Below are 17,311 nucleotides of genomic sequence, written 5' to 3'. Positions count from 1 at the left end.
CAGAGAAGGAACCTTTTCTAATTTGCACAGAGGCTATGTAGACTAGCTACAGCCCTAATGCGAGGGCACTACCCTTTAAGCCTACCTCTCTCCACCTCCTTTCTTCCTTTCACACAAGTCTCCTAGCACATCTTTGCAAAGGAGAAAAAAAAAGTACCTTATTTCAGTTCCCTAAATGAGCTAAATAACCTTAAGTTCTTTCTGCCTCAAAACCTCAACACATAGTATTTCTTCTGTATAGAACATTTTAATTTTCTCCCCACCTTCCAAACTTCCATCAAATTTTTCAGATTTCTATTTATATAGTTTTCACTAATTCCTTGATTTACGTTAAGTTTCCTGCCATGCTCTTCTGTGGTCACTGCTCCTCTCCTTCAAGCAGTGTCACAATCAGTGATACACATTTGTGTTTGGTCAGTGCCGGCTCCCCCACCAAAGTAGCAAGTGCACAAGGACAAGCAGGCCTGGCTCTGGCTCCACTTCACCTCTGGGTGCAGCATAGGCCTGGGCCCTGAAAGGTCTATAGTAAATATTCAAAGAAATGAATTCACCAAGTCCTGTGTGGAGATTCATAAGATATTAGAGCTTATAATACTGTTTTTAGGAAATCCCTAACACCATGCTATTTTTATATAAATAAATATTGATTTGTATATATGTGATATCATTATTGTAGAGTTTTTTATAAACTCTAGAATCTCAATCATTTATATCTTGCATATAACCACAGGGTTATGTACATCTAAATTTCAAATCAAACAAAATTATGCCCATTTAGGACATGAACTCTGGTTCCTTAATCTGCAAATGACTGTGAGGAAGAAGAAAATGACAATTAGTAAGAGAATGCTTCTAGTGTAGGTGTGATTCTTACTTTAGGTGAAAGATTTCCAAAAATGTGGAATACAAAGGTAATAGTAGTGAAACTGAAAAATTAAGAACTTAGTTGAATGATTTTTTTTCGAGCATTGAAACTTATTTTTCAAAGGAAGCATTTTTGGTTCTTCATAGTTATAAGCTTGCTCCATCACCTTCAAGTCATCCAGCCCTTCGCTTTGATATAGTTTTCTCTGCATCAGAATCTACAAGAGTAGACAAAACTGAAGACAACCAGTTCCTCATTAAACACTGCTTTTCCAACTAATGTAAAATTGATGCTGTTTTTAAGATTGTACTTTTTATAATCCAGATTTCATTTTCAAATTTGTATGAATACATTTTCTTGTGAACAATGTTTGTTGCTCTTGCTCAATTTATTAGAATGGTATATGTTTAACATTCATATTTCTATCATTTAACTTGACTTTTTACTATACTTATAAATATATGTGCTAGGTGTTAAATAGTCCATTTCATTTGTTTTAAAATTTTATAATGTGAACATTCTTCCCAAATACTGCTAATACCAGCATTTCATTACATTAAAATAAAATCCTTAAATATACATGATTTGGGGGGGGGTTGGAATTGCAATTACTAAAACATGTAATCCCTTCTATCCAAGAAAGCATGATTTAGCAAAGATAGAAGATCTTTACAAGAGATCCTGTAACCTTAAGCAAGTCTTGGAAGGTGTAGGAGTTAAAAATAGATGACATGCCTGGAGGAGGGGACAGCAAGAGTAAAAGCAGAAGGCGAAAAACAGAAATATGAGTGCTCACGTGAGACTAGGAGGCAGGCAATGGCAGGATCTACGGATGTGGACGCGCACAGAGTGTGGCCAGGCAGCTGACAAATGACTCATTTTCACAACACTGACCACCGACTTATCTTGCTAGTTGCTTTTCCTTTAGCTGCTATTGGGAACAATTTTATATTGTGTATGCACATGTATGTATGGGAACCGTACACATATGTGGCTTGTTTGAGTCTCGCTTGAATAGCTGACCCTCAGGCCTCTATTTGCTAATCATTTGTACATTGTACAGCAGGCCAGACATCCGAAAGGTATGCTATAGAAACTGCAAAGACAAATATGGAAAAAAGATATGCTTGGCTCATGAGCCAAACTGGATTTCTTTTTTTTATTTTTGCGGTACGCGGGCCTCTCACTGTTGTGGCCTCTCGCGTTGCGGAGCACAGGCTCCAGACGCACAGGCTCAGCGGCCATGGCTCATGGGCCCAGCTGCTCCGCGGCATGTGGGATCTTCCCGGACCGGGGCACAAACCCATGTCCCCTGCATCGGCAGGCGGACTCTCAACCACTGAGTCACCAGGGAAGCCCGAAACTGCATTTCTTAATGGGTATTGAAACCAGGTCCCAATCAAGGGGTCCAGTCTCCAGGCCAGGTGATGAGATGCTGTAACGTGCTCTGTTGCAGTCCAAATAAACACAAGACGCTGCACTACATATTCTTGATACCTGTACAGTATTCTCTAAACAACCACTCTCCCTCACCCATGCCTGTGTGAGTACGTACTGCACACACATTCTAAAACGAACTCAAATGGATTGCCAACAAGTTTGTTTTGATCTTGCTGGAGTCCAGTGTACCACAGTAAAGAGGAGAGAGGGGAAAAGGAAACTTGTAATGGATTCAACACCAACAATATTCTATGGATAATGCTGGGTGCTTTCAATATATTGTCTCAAGTCCTACTATTCTAACTCTTGCAAGTGTCAATTTGTAGTGCAATGAACTGAAGTTTGAATCTTAGTCCTGTTACTAATGAACTGTGTGGCCCTAGGGAGTGAGTGGTGGAAACAGAAAGCAGCTCACTTGGAGGTGAAAATTTAATACATGTAAAGGGTTGATACACTCATGCACTCTTATTGCAGCCCCAGGCTCACAATAGAATCACATTATATTTATTTAGGTCTATGTCCAATGCTATATAGTTATAACACTTTAACTCCCCTGCTGCACAAATCCCCCCAAACCTGTTTCTCAACCTATGTTAAACTTTCAACTCAAAAACAAAATAACCATTTCATTGCCAACCATCTCCCTCAGCCAAAAGAACAAATGCATCTCCCTGCATTTGTCTTTGCATTGAAAGGCAAATGCAGTCTTTCAGCTAGACAAAGTCAGTGTTTTGCTCATATGGCAAAAGGGAAAATGGACTGGGATAAGCAACTAGCAGTTTCCACTACAGTGGCTGATGAGAACTTCAACCTCACCAATCAAATGCTTATGATTTTGTTATAATTGTTTCAGGAATAAAGCATGGAGCATTAAAAATTATTTCCTGGTAGTGAGTATGTGAATGGTATCAAAGTAAAAATAATTATATATATTGAGAACTTTAGGAATTTGTCTTTGGAATGAATGCATGCATTCCTATAGGTTTCAGATGTCTTCTAGAATGACCACAGCCTAAACTTCCTCCTGCATGGCTCTTTCCTTCCAGCACCTCCTCAGAACCCAGGTTGACTGTCCTCTCTTTAGAGGGAGTTAGTGAACCAGTCAAGCAGATTCTGCTCTGCCCAATCACATTCCATGTACAAGAACATACAGTTGCAGCAGTAGTCATGCTATAAGGAACTTGGTTTAATATGTACTAAGCCCTAACCCCCTTAAGGACAGACGTTGTGTGGACACCACACTCTGCCCATCGTCTTGCACAGCAACTGGCACTTAATGAGCGCTCCACAAATATTGGTTGAGTTAAAACATCAGTTTCTAAACAAGGTTTCTTGTATCATTTAGCATGTGTGTGGCACACAGCAGGCACTCAGAATAAATAATGAATGCATGAATGAATGAGGGTGAAAAAATATATATGAACAAGGAAGTAAACAAACACCCTTTTACGCGGGGATTATCCCAATTTCACAGATAATAGTAGCTGCCAGAAAAGTGAAAGATTTCTCCAACAAATTCTCCAAGCTAGTAAGTGGTGAGGTTGAGATTTAAGTCCAAGAATGACTGGCTTTAAATGCCATGCTCTTGACTCAAGATTTTTTTGACTTAGCTCTTAAGAACCCCAAACATGGGTAATTCCAAATGTGCTTTCCTTTTTTTCTTTTTTTTTCTTTTTTTTTTTTTTTGCGAAAACATATATATTTAAAAGCTTCTTGAACAGCCTGATATTTGCTCAACTTCTAGTATCTGCCATGGGAAGTTTCCAGCTAGAAAGGGAGCTGAAATTCTTTTGTAGAATGAGGCTATTCAATAACATAAAGGTGCAATTAGCAGAATGTTACACCCTTCCTTAAGTGATCTGGCTGTTACAGGGTTAAAAACTATGAGGTTCACCCTGTGCCCCTAAACAATTGCCCCAGCATGTCATTTCCCCCCACCCCCAGGAATAACTGGTACAAGAATTACCAGGGTTCAAGGATATACCCTTACTCTCTCTAGAGCCCAGAGGCAATGGAGCTATTTTCTGTAAGAACACAGATGATTCCTTTATGCTTGTTCTGTGACCCAAGCAGACAGACTGTTCACAATGTCAAATCCATGGGCCCCTCACAGTGACCTCTGAGCACCAAGGTCAGCATATGCTTGCTCCCTGTGAAAGCATATATTACGGTGGGTGCTCCCCTCTACAAGGCCTCTCAAGGGTCCTTATTTCAGAGCATATCTCTGCCATCCTCAGGACTCATGGTCCTTCAGCATCATTAATGATCCCAGGATCACCAAAATATAATAGGCTGCTGGGAAGCTTAGACTGTGAGGCCATCTGGAATGAGTTTGGAGCCAGGACCCACCTGTGATGCATTAGGCCCCAACCCCAGAACTGGCTCGGTGGAGAGGAGCTGCTGGGGCTGCTAACTGAGGAACCTGGGGGAGTGTAATAGGATAAGGGTGATTTTGGAGCACAGTGCTTGCCAGGATCTTTGTGTCTCCTGAGAGTGTGCAGGCAGGCTGTCGGCCGAAAGGGTTTAAATTTTCCACATTGTGAAAGGAGAAAATGACTGTACATAAAGATGGTTCATCTTTTCTCAGACAACCCAGTGATAGAGCAGAATTGCCTTTCAGATTACACCACTGGGGACCAGAGGTTTGGAGGTCAAGCAGCCTAAGTTCTCATCTTAGCTCTGACTCTATTTGCTGGGTGATCTCTTTCTCTTAGTTTAATCATCTGGTTTATAATAGCCACCATCTTAGTCTGCTTGGGCTGCTATAACAAATACCATAGAAGAGGGGCTTTTATTTCTCACTATTCTTGAGGCTGAAAAGTCTAAGAGCAAGGTGCTGGCAGATTTGGTTCCTGGTGAGAAACAGCTTCCCGGCTTGACTTACAGACAGCTGTCTTATCATTGTGTCCTCACATGATGGAGGGAAGAGGAGGAGAGGAGGAGAGGGGAAGGGAGAAAGAGGAAGAGGGAGGGAGAGAGACACCTCTTGTCTCTTCTTTTTCTTATGAGGACGCTAATCCCATCATGTCCTCATCTAATCATAATTATCTCCAGAAGGCCTCACCTCCGAATACCATCACTACATTAGGTGTTAGGGCTTCAATATATGAATTTGGGAGCAAAGAATACAAATATTCAGTCAGTAAGAGCCTCCTTGGGAAGAGAATCTACTATATTCCAGAAATTTTATTTACACTGGTTTTAATTTTCTGGACACCTATAAGGGAGATACTAACTTTGTTATTTTACAATAAAGAAAAAAACCGAACTGAAGCCCAGAGTGGAAGAGTAACTTGTATGAAGTCACAAGAATTTGAAGTCAGGTCTGGCTCCAACGCTCCTATTTTCTTCCACTATGATATGCTAACTTGGTTAAAAAGAATAGGTTAAATTACATAACCACAGATTCTCTTCCTCTGAATATTTTGTGAAAAAAATGTTTCACCATATTAGAATGGGTTGATTTGTGTTAGCCCCTTAAGAAAAACAAAAACAGATTACCTAAAAGGAAACTCATATTAAAACTCTAGATGATAATAATTAGAAGGGCCTATGCTCATCTGGTGCCCTTCTGATGAGTGAGGAATTGGAGATGCAGAGAATAGAAGGGACCTGCATAACTTCTGACTACATGGTACAGCAGATTCAGAATTAAAACCCAGAATTTCTGGACCCATTCCTAGCTCTCTTTTCCCCAGTACTATGCCTGCTTAGTTAAAATGACCTGTCTATCAGCTAAAAATCAGTCCTTAGACTCTGAATTTATGTTCCCAAGAGGGGTAATTATTTTTATTATTGTTTAAATGCAGATATGATCTCTCCAACAGGTCAGAACACATCAAGCTATTTTGTTTTCCAGCTTTAGGATTTTCACTTAGTAATTTCAAGTTGGGATTTTCCCTTACAAGTCCGAGAACATTAGCCTAGATTCAGTTTCCCACTTTAGATGTCCCAACTCGGACAATAGTCCAAAAGATAAAAAAATAAAAAATAAAAGGATGAGCGCCATGGTCAAATCATATGCATAAGTACCTGCTGAGTAATTTGGTTTGGAAAAAGTGTCAGAGTACAAATCAGGTCTATCTCTGATCTGTTCATCACTAGCCTGTGACCTCCTTGAAATCCAAAGCAATTACTGCTGCTAACTTACTAGCTGCACCAAAACACACAAATCATTTCACTTTGTTGAACATCAGTTGTCTTACCTATTATGTGGGAATAATGATATTTACTATGCAAATTTCACAGAAGCTTATGAAGTTCACAGAAAATTATGAATATACATGTGCTTTGAAAATTATAAGGAACTGAGCAATTATTTGATTTTTAAGGCTTTAGAATGGAGTCTAAGCATCCACATCTTAACCCTCACTTCTCCCTCTGGCATTTCCTAGTAAAGTCCTAGTATAGTCCATACACATAAGAGTCAATAGCCAAGTTTGAAGTGAAGTATCACATGCCTCACAAGTACAAAATTTTCTGGCAATATGGGATTGGATTTTCTACACAAAAAAAATCCCATCAACAGAAAATAGACCGTTTTCTTTTCCTTTGTTAATGTTTATTATTTTATTTCTTTTTCTTGCCTTATCTCAATGGCTATGACCTCCAGTATAACACTGAATAGAACTGGTGAGAATGGCATCCTTTCTTGGTACTGATCTTATGGCGAAAGCATTTAGTATTTCATCATTAAGTATGATATTAGCTCTAGGATTTTTATAGATGCTTTTCATCAGATTGAGGAGTTTTCCTTTTACTATTAGTTTGCTGAAACTGATTTTTTTTTTAGGATTTGATTTCCACTGAGAATAAAAGGAAAGGGAAAATGCAAACTAGGATTTACATGATTGATATTTGGGAAATGATCAGTAGAATTTTAATAAAGCAAATATTCTCTGTAAAACAACTCCATTATTTCATGATAAGGCATCTAAGCCTTTAGATTTCTATAAAAAGCATGACCATATATCATACTTTGCCTGAGAAAGTTCCAGTATATTCCTACCATCTCAGCAGCCCATTGAGTTCAGGATTTGTTCTGGATTTTTCATTTTTTAAAAGATGTTATTATTAATAGTTACATAACAATGCCCTGGGATGGATCTGGTAGAAAATCACTTTGTCCTTCAAGTTTCTACCACGGTCTTGTCAAGTATGTGTGAGATAAGTTCTCACTTTAACACATGATGAAATATGAAAGATAATCACAATTACCCATATGATATGATAAATTATTTTTCTCCTTGACACTTTTCAGTTGCAAGGTTAATAAAAAGTTCTCTCTGGTACTCACTGAATAAACAGTATACTCAGATATGATTGGGTAGGGACATCTAACTCCTTTTGGTCTCAGGTAGGAGTAGCAGAAAGAATTCATCCTACTTAGCCTGCCAGGCACTTGTTGTACAAGTCAGTTATGCCATGGTCCTTTCCTTGTCCTTCAAGATGTATGAAGTTGCCAGGCTGCCAGTCAGTGGGTCAGCAGGAAATGTATGAAATTATAGATTAAGTGTAAGTGAAATATATGTGTGGGGAAAAAAAGGCTGACAGTTCCTGAGGTAGAGTGTATAGATAGAAGTATAAACACACTTGTTACAATGGTCATTTAATTTACTGTATTTTGCAATAAACATTTAAGCAGAAATTAAAAAGTGAAAATACATGTTTAATGGAATATGAAATATTAAATTTTTAGTTATTAAGAAAGTTGATGTTAACATGTAACTTTAACATGTAGGTTTCCATATTACCCACAGTATTAAATTCAAAACTTTACCAGGAGTAGCACTATCCAATTTATCCCCTTTAGGAGGATCACTTTAGTAGCAATATGAATAACTGATTGGGGAGAGGAGGTATTACAGTAAGTGTTTTATCTGGAAACCTATTAAAGAGCCATTGTAATGATTCAGCATAATTCATCTCTTAAGGCAGTGAAGTAACAGACTTAAAAACTATCTGGAAAGTCAAATAGAAGATAGTGACTAATTGGATATGGAATGTCATGGAAAGGATAGAGTCAAGGATGATAGATTTCTAATTGGTTGGTGTGGGTGGATAGTAGTAACAACACAACTTGATTATATAGAAGGAATAGAGATATGAGCTCTGGGAAGGGAGAGATATGGTGAATTTTGTTTGCACCAAACTGAGTTTAGATCTGGTGGACTGACCTCCAGATTGGAAATATCCAGCCGATATTTAGACAGATGGATCTAAAGCTTAAAGGAGTGATCGGGACACTTTAGCTAGAACTGTGTGAGAAGGAGAAGCACCTCCTATAATTGTTCTATCAACTGCTACAGCTTTAAAGCTTTTTGCCAAGAAATCTGGCAGGTATCCTAGAGAAAATTTGGTAGCCAAAAGGACATTTTCTTCAGATGTGCAGAAGAAAAGAAAATGTAAATATACCAATAAAAGAAGTTCCATGCTTTGTTCTTACAAAATTTTATTTCATTAGTTAGCTGTCCCTAACTTTGCAAAACCCATGTGTTAGTGCATGTCTGTTCTTCCTCTTAATAAAGGTAATTATAGTTTAATGTATTCAGTTGGAATACTACCAAGAAATTGCAGGCAATGATGTGCAACTGTAACTGAAAATACCCAGAACCCACTTGGCCAAAAACAACCCTGCCAGGGACCACTCATTCACACAAGAGAATTCTGTACCATATATGTTCTGCCCACCCATTGTCCTAGTGACCTAGGGAGAGGATGCATCAGGCCTACTGGAAACCTGGACCCTATGTAGGGTGGTAAGAAAGAAAAAAAGAATATGTCATGTGAGATTTAAAATGCAGAGATGGAATTTGGAAACTCCAAGCTCTGCTTTGTTCCTGGCCAGACTTAAAGGAGTGGCCAACTCCCTTAGCCCAGGGCCCCTTCCACATCTTCTGCCAGTGTGGGAGCAGCCCCTGGCAGGGGCTGGCCTTGGCTGAGCCCACACGTAAATAATGAATTCAAGTAATATGAGGGTAGTTTTAGGTCCTTGATGTATTAGTTAAGGTTCTTTTGGTTGCAAATCAGCTAGCACTGGCTTAGGTTTAAATGCAGCTGGGGGTTTTGTTTTTTTTTAAGAATACTGGGATATCATATGGAATCCAAGAGAAATTAATAAAGCAGCAGAATAGGGTAAGAACAACGATTTCTCTAGGGAACAGCAGGAGTTTGTAGACCTCTTCTGGATGCTTGTCAGTGGGTATGAATTGGCTCCAAATTTCTAGGCTTCAGGCCTTGGGTAAAATTCTCAAAGCAGAGGATTTGGCCCATTTTGACCAGCTATGGCCAAATGGTGATAACGAGATATAATATCAGTGTGTTTTCCATGGCCCTAGCCTGTGGATCAGGACCCTATTATGCACCAGAGAAAAGTGGCTGGACAGACATTCCAATAAATGTCTACCACACTGGGGTAGTGGCATTAGTTGGAGTGTTCATTGTCAAAGTTTATCAGTCACATTTCACTAGGTTATTCTGTGACAACAGACAACATTGCAGTGGTACAAAACTTATTTTTCACTCAGTCTGCTTGCTGGATTCAGATAAGCTGTGGCTCCATTCCAAGTTATAGGTCAGCTGCTTCTTTGCTCCATGTGTGGGATCCAGGCTGAACAAACAGGTCCTATCTGGGTCATGTTATTCTTGAAAGGTTGAGTCACAGAATGGCTCTTAAAGTTTCTGGGTATATCACTTTCTCTCCCATTTCACTGGATAAATCAAATCACATGGTCAAGCAGGATATCTGTGTTGTAGGGAATTATACTCCTCTCATAGGGAGACACTGTAAATTTAGGGCAATGTGAGAGATCTATATAATCCTTGAAGGTATAAATGTATAATCTTTTATAAGCAGGGGAGTGAATAATTGGGTACAATGATATTACCTACCATAATAGTTTGAGGGTCTTCAGTATCACGTCAGTCTAGCTGCTGACACCACTCATAGCTGATACATAAGATGTAACCTTGATCACTAAAATAAACATAAACTGCTTTTCTTGCCCTGTGCCCATATCTCAATCCTAATGTTTCCATCGCTGTGTCTGGTTGTACTCTAAGTTACTGGCAGGATAACATACCTGATTGCCTTGTTTATCTCCACCATGTGCATTTAGGCCAGACTGACCCTCTCATATGTAACACATGTGGCAGCTAATAAAAGAAAATGTCAAGTTGGTTGATTGTGGTTTTCAAATCATCTGTATTTTTACTGATTTTTCTATTTAGTTGTTATCAATTATTGAGAGAGGAGTATTGAAATCTCTGCAATGGTTACTTTTATATGTCAACTCGACTGGGCCATGGTGTGCCAAAACTTGTGGCTGAACATTATGGGTCTGCCTGTGAGAGTACTTCTGGATGAGACTAACTTTTGAATTGGTAGCTTGAGCAAAGCAGATTGCTCTCCCTAATGTGAGTGGGGCTCATCTAATCTATTGAAGATCTAAATAGAACAAAAAGGCTAAGTCAGAGAAAACTTTGTGTGCCTGGATCCTTCAACGGGGATATCAGTCCTGCCCTTGGATTGCAGTTTACACCACCAGCTCTCGTGATTCTCAGGACTCCAGACTTGGACTAGAACTATACCGCCAGCTCTCCTGGGTTTTGGAATTGCCAACTTAGATTTTGGGACTTTGCAGCCTCCATAGTCATGTGAGCAATTCCTTATAATCTGTTTATTATAAAAAATATATATATTGTATGTAATATATTATGAGAATATATATATAATTATATATGTGTGTGTATACATACACATATCCTATTCTGTTTCTCTGGAGGACCCTAACTAATATAATCTCCAACTATAATTGTTAAATTCTCTGTTTTTTCTTTCAATTCAGTCAGTTTTAAAATGTATTTGGGGCTTCTATTTTTAGGTACATATACATTTATAACTATTATATCTTCCTCACAGATTGATGCTTTTATCATTATGAAATCACCCTCCTTGTCTCTAGTAGTATTTTTTTGTCTTAAAATTTATTTTGTCTGACCTTATTAAAGTCACTCCAACTCTCTTACGATTACTGTTTGCATGGTTTGTTTTTTTCTTTTAAAATTTTTTTCAATTAATTTGTATCTTTAACTAAAAGATTTAAAGATGGATCATGATTTCTTTATTCAGTTTGACAGTATATGCCCTTTGGTTGAAATATTTAATCTATTCACGTTTAAAGCACTTATTGATATGGATAGATTTATGTCTGCCACTTTGCTATTTCTTTTACAAATGTCTTGTGACTTTTTGTTCCTTTTCCTCTCCTTTATTGACTTCTTTTGTGTTATACAAATATTTTTAGTGTACCATTTTAATTTCTCTGATAGCTTAACTATGGTTTTGAGGTATTTTTAGGGGCTGCTCTAGAGATTTCAATATTTATCTGTAACTTATCACAATGTACTTCAAGTTAATGCTGACTGTATTCCCTCAAAAGATAGCACAAAGAAGGTGAAAGGAAATAAAGCTGTATTGGTACAAAGTAGCTAATATTGTCACATATATTACAACTATATAGGCTATAAACCCAATAATACTGAATTATAGTTGTCTTATTTTAAAAAAAAAAAGTAAAAAATGAAAAAAGCAAAGCTGTGTATATTCTGATGGTTTTCATTCTTTCTTGTGGATCAAAGTTGCCACATGGTGTCATCTGCTTTCAACCTAAAGGATTTTCTTTAGTATTTCTTGTAGGGAAATTATGCTGGCAATGAATTCCCTAAGTTTTTGTTTATTTGGGAAATGTATTTATTTCACTCTCATCTTTGAAAAATAAGGAGGTATAGAATTCTTGATTGACTTTTTTTACTTTCAGCACTTTGAATAGGTCACTCCACTGCCTACTGGACTCCCTTGTTGCCATGAATTGCATTGTTGTTTCCCTGTATTTGATGAGTTGTTTTTCTCTTTCTGCTTTCAAGGTTTCTCTCTTGGCTTTGGTTTTCAGCAATTTGACTATGTTGTGTCTAGGTGTGTTTATGTTTGTGTTTTTCCTATTCTGGGTTTATTGAACTTCTTGGGGATCTTTAAATTAATGGTTTTCATCAAATTTAGGAAGCTCAGACCATTATATCCCCAAATGTTTTCTTTTGTCTCTATTCCAACCCCCTCCTTAAGTCTCCATTATACACATATTGGAACACTTGACATTGTCCTATAAGTGTCTGACACTATGCTCATTTTTCGTCAATATTTTTCTTCTCTGTTATTCCATTTGAGCAATTTCTATTCACATTTAAGTTCATTGATATTAGTTTTCCCTGCACTCTCAGTGTGTTCTGTTGAACACATCTGGTGAATTTTTTCATATCAATTATTTTACTTTGCTAGTTAGAATTTCCATTTGATTATTTTTAAAATATATTTTTCTTTTCTTAGATTCCCTGTTGATTGATTAATTGTTAAGATATTTTCCTTTAATTCATTTAATATAGCTTACTTTAAATCTTTAAACATTTATAATGGCTGCTTTGGAGTTTTTATTTGGGAAGTCGAACATCTGGATTCTTTCACCCACTGTCAGTTGTTCTGTGTGGGTTGGGGGATGCATATAAAGTTTCATACAATCTTTAAGTGTACCTTGGCTTTCAATTTTGCCAAGGTTCTCTTGGGTCTCCCCTATGCATTTTAGTTTCCCAGACAGCAGGAAAGTGTGGAAAAGCTTATCTCAGGCTTTACGTTACTGTGTCCTTTCCACAATCTCTCCATAAGTTTCTGAATGGTCTGTCACTCACCCCAAATTGGAATGGCAACCTTGGTCTTGCACAGATGTGGGTTTTCCGCATCTATTTCCAATTGTCTTCCATTTTAGCTGGCAAAGCCAAAAGGTTTGCTTCCCATTCCTATTTGAATTAATTGTTTCTGGCAGTAAAGCTGCTGGTTTTGCAGTCAATCCCAGGCTGACAAAGCTACTGTTCTTTCCACCTATCTGGTAGAGGGGGGGTAAGGAGCAGACCCAGGCAAGAGGACCACAATCAGCTTTCCAAGAATAAATGCTTCTCATTTTTTGTCTGTCTTTAGTCAATTCCTTATGCCTTGAAATGGTCATTTTCAAAAATTTTGACAACTTTTATACTTGTTTGTTGTAAAAGGAATAACCAATTTCTACAGCCACTATTATTGAAAGTTCTCTCTGTTTTCGTTCTCTTTGAATGCAAGACAGTAACAACTACCTTATATTTCTTAGTATGAAATTAGATCACCTATGCCAGTGATGTAGTATTCCATGATCACTCTGACTTACTACACTGAGGATAAAGGCATAATACTCAGATTCTACAGGAAAAAATTGAATCTCTTCTTCCCAAAAAGTTAACAAATACACTCAAAGATGGTTTCTGTTATTAAAAAAAAAAAAAAAAAAAAAAAAAAAAAAAAACTTAAAGAGAAGTTTCCTATGAGGGTTTCCAATACCAAACTTTGTTGAACATTGAATATAAAAATCTAGGTTCAGTAGAACCTAGATGGATGAGTGGATTTATGGCTATGAAAAAGTTTTAAAAGTGAATATAAAGGTAATGATCTTCTGAAGTCTTAGAAAAACTTGATCATAGATAAGTTATAAGAGAATGACAACAGTGAGAATAATGAGACATAGCTACATCTATTTTTACATTCTGCAAAAATTACCTTATTAAAAATTTCAACTGGCTTACTAGCTAAACATTATAGAAATGGAACAAAACAGAAAAAATGCAATTATCAAATGAATTTCCAAATTATGATATTTTTAATGTAAATGTCCATGATGTATGGTTAGGTAAAATTTTAAAATGAAGTATTAGATTTTGAATAACTCAGTAAAATTGGTAGGTAATGAATAAAATATCTCACTGAAAAATGTAAAAGCAATGGATTTGTTTGGCATCAAAAGTTTTCTATTTTATGGCAAACTTTATTATTAACTCTAATTAAGTTATTATATACATTTTTTAAATGTAAAATGTAATTAAATAAAAATAAAAATGCCCTGTCTTTTCTAATCAGCTTGATCAGTTACAACCATAAGACCAAAGCTATCAACCTAGAGGCAGCTTCTTTGAGTTGCAGGAAGGAGTTCAAATATAGAAACACTGAACACACAGGCTGCTTCTATGAGCTTCACACCTATTTGGGGGCCTAAGACATAAGCTAGTTCTATTACTTGAGAACCTCAATCTCTCAGAGACAAAAAGTAATACAAAATGATTTGTATAAAATGAACCCAAAGGAAATATCATTAGTTGAAAAAAAATTACATTCTATGACTTAGGATCTGGCCTTCTAGCTACCTTTTTGAGAACAGTTCCTTTCTCTCTTTTGACCTGTCTCTCTATTTTTGGTATTTATTCTCTATTATAATCATTATTTTTGGTCTTTTTTTCCCCACTAGACTAGGGACAATTTAAAAGTAGAGATTGTTCTATGTATACATGGATTTCTAAAGCCTTCCACAAAACCTGATAAAGAAGAGGTGTTTGATAATTCATCCATGTCTAAATAATCAATTTGTTCCTTCTTTTAGAAGCTCTATAAGTATTCTGGCAATATTATGAACTACAATAACACCATACACATACAAACTCTCACTAAAATTCTTAGAAACTGTGGATTAAAAACAATTAATTTTATTGTTTCATAAGAAATAAAGGAAAAAATCGTATGTCAGAAATGAAGAAAAGTTATTAAAAATCAGCATTGATTATGTAGCTTATGGCATTTAACACCAGGGGCTTGGGTTTAGTTGCTAGAGAAAAAAAGGTAAAGAGTTGGAACAAAGATAGCTGCATAAAGCTGAGACTCTCAAAAAGATGTAACATCAGTGAAAGGGTGCTTTAAAAGTATGCCTACCAGAACAGGGAGGTGATAAGGAAGGTTGCTTGCCCCACTTGGACTCTGAATGGGAAAAAAGTTTCTCCCTGAAAACTCCAAACCACTAGGGCTGTCTATCTCTCATATTTGGAGTTTGAATTTTAGTCATGGGGTTTAGGAATCCTTACACCAATCAAGTAACATAAAATGATTTTTATGACAAAATTCAACATCCATTTATGATAAAAAAAAATGTGTTCTACAGAAAGTGGGCATAGAGGGACGATATCTCAACATAATAAAGGCCATATATGACAAACTCACAGCTAACATCATACTCAATGGTGAAAAGTCAAAAGCATTTCCACTAAGATCAGGAACAAGACAAGAATGTCCACTCTCACCATTTTTATTCAACATAGTTTTGGAAATCTTAGCCACAGTAATTAGAGAAGAAAAAGAAATAAAAAGAATCCAAATTGGAAAGGAAGAAGTAAAACTGTCACTCTTTGCAGATGATATGATACTCTACATAGAATATTCTAAAGATGCCACCAGAAAACTACTAGAGCTCGTCAATGAATTCAGTAAAGTTATAGGATACAAAATTACTATAGAGACACCTGTTGCATTTCTATTCACTAACAACAAACTACCAGAAAGAGAAATTAAGAAAACAACTCCATTTACCCTGTATCAAAAAGAATAAAATACCTAGGAATAAACCTACCTAAGGAGGCAAAACTATAAGACACTGATGAAAGAAACTGAAGATGACAGAAACAAATGGAAAGATATACCATGCTCTTGGATTGGAAGAATTAATATTGTTAAAATGACAATATTACTCAAGGCAGTCTACAGATTTGATGCAATCCCTATCAAAATACCAATGGCATTTTTCACAGAACTAGAACAAATAATTTTAAAACATGTATAGAAACACAAAAGATACCAAATAGCCAAAGCAATCTTGAAAAAGAAAAATGGAGCTGGAGGAATCAGGCTCCCTGACTTCAGACTATACTACAAAGCTACAGTAATCAAGGCAGTATGGTACTGGCACAAAAAGAGAAATATAGATCAATGGAATAGGATACAAAGCCCAGAAATAAACCCACACACATATGGTCACCTTATCTTTGATAAAGGAGGCAAGAATATACAATGGAGAAAAGACAGTCTCTTCAATAAGTGGTGCTGGGAAAACTGAACAGCTACATGTAAAAAAATGGAATTAGAACATTCTCTAACACTTTATACAAAAATGAACTCAAAATGGATTAAAGATCTAAATTCAAGACCACATACCATAATACTCCTAGAGGAAAACAGAACACTCTTTCACATAAATCTTAGCAATATTTTTTTGGATCTGTCTCCTAAAGCAAAGGAAATAAAAGTAAATATAAGCAAATGGGACCTAATTAAACTTCAAAGCATTTGTATAAGGAAATGATTGACAAAATGAAAAGACAACCTACTGAACGGGAGAAAATATTTGCTAATGATATGACCAATAAGGAGTTAATATCCAACATATATAGACAAGTCATACAGCTCAACCTCAAAAAAACAAACAACCCAATTAAAAAATAGGAAGAAGAACTGAATAGAGATTTTTCCAAAGAGGAAATGCAGATGGCCAACAGGCACATGAAAAGATGCTCAACATCACTAATCATCAGGGATATACAAATCAAAAGCACAATGAGATATGACCTCACACCTGTCAGAATGGCTTTCATGAAAAAGAACACAAATAACAAATTTTGGCAAGGGTGTGAAGAAGGGAATCCTCATACACTGTTCATGGGAATGTAAATTGGTGCAGCCTCTGTGGAAAACAGTATGGAGGTTTCTCAAAAAATGAAAAATAAAACTACCATGTGACCCAGCAATCCTACCACTGGGTATATATCCAAAAAGAAACCAAAAACATTAATTCAAAAATATACATGCACCCCCAATGTTCCTAGCAGCATTATTTACAATTGCCAAGATATATAAGCAACCTAAGTGTCCATCAACAAATGAATAGATAAAGAGGTTACACACACACACACACACACACACACACACACACACAATGGAACACTACTCAGCCATAAAAATGAATTTTGCTATTTGCAGCTACACGGATAGACTTGGAGGGCATTGTGCTAGGTAAAATAAGTCAGACAGAATGACAAATACTGTATGATATCACTTAT

The 17,311-nt window shown here is 36.7% G+C and overlaps 1 long non-coding RNA gene across 1 annotated transcript in view; it reads right to left on the bottom strand.

Annotated features, from left to right (window-relative positions):
- LOC137210549 (uncharacterized) overlaps positions 1–17,311 on the bottom strand; it is a 93,956-nt gene that overhangs the window by 55,462 nt on the left and 21,183 nt on the right. The window lies entirely within an intron of this gene.

Source organism: Pseudorca crassidens, chromosome 2 (assembly GCF_039906515.1).
Source record: "Pseudorca crassidens isolate mPseCra1 chromosome 2, mPseCra1.hap1, whole genome shotgun sequence".
NCBI lineage: Eukaryota > Metazoa > Chordata > Mammalia > Artiodactyla > Delphinidae > Pseudorca > Pseudorca crassidens.
The sequence above is the reverse complement of the archived record's forward strand: the minus strand, read 5'-3'. Positions and strand labels throughout refer to the sequence as shown.